The following is a 3,859-nucleotide window of genomic DNA, read 5'->3' as shown; positions in this document are numbered from 1 at the left end:
GTGTAGTCAATGGTGTAGACCGCGTGGTCAACGGATTAGGGTTTCCCTGGAAATCGAGCCTCGGAGGGTGGGAATAACCCAGAAAATTGTGTGTGAACACATGGTGTGTACACTAGCATGGCAAGAGGGTCAAGAAGGCTGACAATATCAGATAGGATCCTATGTTGCTGCATAGATGGGATTGCATTATCTATTCTTCAAATGAGTTTTGATTTTCCAGGTTATGCCCCTGTGGTGCGAAAATAATGAAGACGTATGAGGTGTTGGTTGCGAGGTGGGTCGGCGAAGACGCCAACTTCAACGTCAAGAGCGAGCGGAACAAGGCAAACCGTGGCACCGGAGGAACACACAGTGCGGGAAGCCGCATCACCGAGCGCTATAGGAAGCACAAGGTACATATATACATGGACCAACTTGCATTTATTTCTCCTCATATTACTACTTGATACACATAACATTTGTTTGTCTGTGCAGGAGGTGGAACTCGGGAGCCTCTTACCGAGGTGGGAGGGTGGCAGAAGATGAAGCTGAAGCAGCCCGATCTGAGCCAGCCTCAGCCCTCGCTGCCCGAGTACTTTGGCTATGCCGAAACTGAGTTGGACATCTATTGCACGGAGTTCAAGGGTCTTCATCCGGAGGTAGATGACCCTATTCAGCAGGAGACCGACTTGATGACGATTATGGTGGCGGGGCGTGGCTCGGAGCATGGCCGTACGAAGCTTCTTAGTGGGGTGATCAAGCCGCAGAAGACCCTCACGCATATCAAGGCTACCCTCACCGCCGGCGACCCACCTATCGCGCCTCCTCGACACCATCGTACCGATGTAAGTTTTTCTCAATTTCATCTTCTTTCCAACATTCATTCCTGAATGGCTAAGTTGACGAGACTACTTTTCTTGGAAATTGTAGGCTGAGTTTAAGGCCGCCTAAGCGGCCGCTTATGAGAAGTATTTGACGGTTGTAGCCGACTGGGACCTTAAGAGAGTGGCTTGGGAACAATACTAGGAGATAACGAGTCGTGTAAGTTCCAATCTTTATGGTTGAAAGACATAACAAGTCCCACCCCCTGTTTGAACCTTTATTTCCGCAGCACTTGACATCTAAACTATCTTGCAGGCTCTCAGAAAGTATTTCTTAACTAGAGAGAGGATCCCACTTCCGGACGATGAACCACCTAGGTCGGGGCCGACTCCACTGTTCCCATCGAGGGAAGCTTTCGCGGCCCCATACTACGGACGGATCCCGGTAAGTTCTGTGCCTAACCACTTGTCACAACTTTCCTTTCACGTGGCTAAGATGCTAGCTCTTGCTCAAACATGTAGGGAACGGGATGTTCGCGGACCCGACCCTCTCCTGGTTCGTCGCGTGATGGCACACCGACGCACCCCGGCCGCCATTCTCCCGGTGCTTCCGGTTTTTCTCCTGTTGGCGATGGTTCAGGTGCTAGTTCTACCTCGATTTACCTCGACAAAGGTCGGACGCCTAAGTTTGGGAGTGATGATATCAGTTGGAGCACATGATCTTAGTTTCCCTTAGCTAGGTGTCTAGCGGGTGTGTCTCGATCGTGTGTAGCTGTTGATGGTGTTACTACATGTGTCGATGGTGTTGCTACCATGTGTCGATAATGTTTCCACATTTTGTTTGATGATGATCTTGTTGTGATCCACCTCCTCTGATTCAACTACTATTTTTGCAGCTAATTAAGCTGTGAATTAACTGCCATTTTGCAGGCAGAAACAAAAAAAAAACAATGGTAGAAGCTGTGCCGACATTGCCGCTGGCACAGACCTTTAGCCGTTCGAAATGGTAAGGTCTGGGCCGACGGAAGCTGACATTTTTTTCCATTTTCGGGTCGGCTCGGGTGAAATTGTGACAATGACACTGTGCCGCCGCATTGCCGTCCGTACAGAAACGACCATGTGGACGCGTGGCAGGCTATCGGCGGCCGATCCTAAGGGTTGTGCCGACAGCATTCAGCCTCCTCCATGGGCTAACGGCCATTAGACGTCCAGCGGGTCCCACACCGCCTGTGCCAATGGCTTGGGTCCACCGTCGGGCTGAGCCCTGTGCCGATGGTCAACCTTGTGCCAACGGCCAGCCTGGCTGTGCCGAGGTATTATTGTGCCGATGGCTGCCGTCAACACAGGTCTAGGCCGACGGCAAGGTATGTTGTGCCGATAGCCAGCGGCCGTCGACCCCTTGACTCGTTCCGTAGTGCCAGTCGAATTGATTTATTTTTGCATTCCCGTTGAGGAGCACACAAACTGCAGTTCAAATGATTACTTCACTAAAATGCACACTTTACTCAACCAAATAAAATGGTTGGAAAATTTCAAGAAAAAATAGTGAAAACATACACTGGTGGAAAAACAGGCTTCGGGTGAGCCCCATAAGTCGCGATGCTGCAGGATCCGCGACAAATGGTACCTTTAGTCGCGGTTCGGGAGGAGAACCGCGACCAAAGGCCTGGGCCCAGGGCGCTCGGTGGCCAGCCGGTGCACGTGGGGGGTCTTTAGTCGCGGTTGGCCAGGCCAACCGCGACTAAAGGTGCCCGAAGGCCTTTAGTCGCGGTTGGCCAGGCCAACCGGGACTAAAGCCCCTCCCCTATATATACCCATCCAGCAGCCAACACTTAGCCATTTGGTGCCATTCTCTTCACAAGCTTCACAAGTGGGTGTTAGGTTTGATTTTGGTTCCTCTTATGCACATAAGGTGTTTGATGAAATGCCCCAAGAGCATGAAACAAACATGATATGAAGTGTTGGAGCCACACTTGAGCTTTCTCATTTATTTTTTCCTCCTCGATCGCGGTTAGCAACTTGAACCTTTGATGTGTCGTTGATAAAATGTGCATTAGTTCATTGTTTAATTTATATTGTTTGTAGCTAGTTAGTTTAACAAATGCATGATGGTTAATTATATATTTTATATTATAATAATGCAGATGAATCGACAATGGATGTACGGTAACCGACTCTCCGGCGAGTTCAGTGCGGGTTTGAAAGATTTCCTCGTAGTGGCTAATGCGAACAAGCAGGAGGGTTTTGTTATCTGTCCATGTGTTAAATGTAAGAATCAGAAGGGTTACTCTTCCTCAAGAGATGTTCACATGCACCTGCTTCGGCACGGATTCATGCCAAGCTATAATTGTTGGACCAAGCATGGAGAAAGAGGGGTTATAATGGAAGAAGATGAAGAAGGGGATGATTTCATCGATGAAAGCTATCTTGCTCATTTCGGTGATACTTTCATGGAGGATGCTGAAGGTGAAGGGGACGATGAAGGGGAAGGTGAAGAAGAGGCACGTGATGATCCCGTTGATGATCTTGGTCGGACCATTGCTGATGCACGGAGACGCTGCGAAACTGAAAAAGAGAGGGAGAATTTGGATCGCATGTTAGAGGATCACAGAAGGCGCTGTACCCGGATGCGATGATGGTCTGAAAAAGCTGGGCTGCACACTGGATTTGCTGAGATGGAAGGCACAGGCAGGTGTAGCTGACTCGGCATTTGAAAACTTGCTGAAAATGTTGAAGAATATGTTTCCAAAGAATAACGAGTTGCCCGCCACTACGTACGAAGCAAAGAAGGTTGTCTGCCCTCTAGGTTTAGAGGTTCAAGATACATGCATGCATCAACGATCGCATCCTCTACCGCGGTGAATACGAGAATTTGAATGAATGCCCAAGTATGCACCGCATTGCGTTATAAGATCGAGGCGATGACCCTGGTGACGATGTTGAGGGCCGTAAACCCAGGAAGAGGGTTCCCGCCAAGGTGATGTGGTATGCTCCTATAATACCACGGTTGAAACGTCTGTTCAGGAACAAAGAGCATGCCAAGTTGTTGCGATGGCACA

General features: G+C 49.3%; 1 long non-coding RNA gene across 1 annotated transcript; it reads left to right on the top strand.

Annotated features, from left to right (window-relative positions):
- The first annotated feature begins 2,358 nt into the window (after positions 1–2,358).
- LOC139835353 (uncharacterized) lies at positions 2,359–3,162 on the top strand. The gene is made up of 2 exons (XR_011751158.1): positions 2,359–2,810; positions 2,945–3,162. It is a non-coding gene; the product is annotated as an uncharacterized lncRNA (long non-coding RNA).
- Positions 3,163–3,859: the final 697 nt, after the last annotated feature.

Source organism: Lolium perenne, chromosome 2 (genome assembly GCF_019359855.2).
Source record: "Lolium perenne isolate Kyuss_39 chromosome 2, Kyuss_2.0, whole genome shotgun sequence".
Classification (NCBI taxonomy): Eukaryota; Viridiplantae; Streptophyta; class Magnoliopsida; order Poales; family Poaceae; genus Lolium; species Lolium perenne.
The sequence above is the reverse complement of the archived record's forward strand: the minus strand, read 5'-3'. Positions and strand labels throughout refer to the sequence as shown.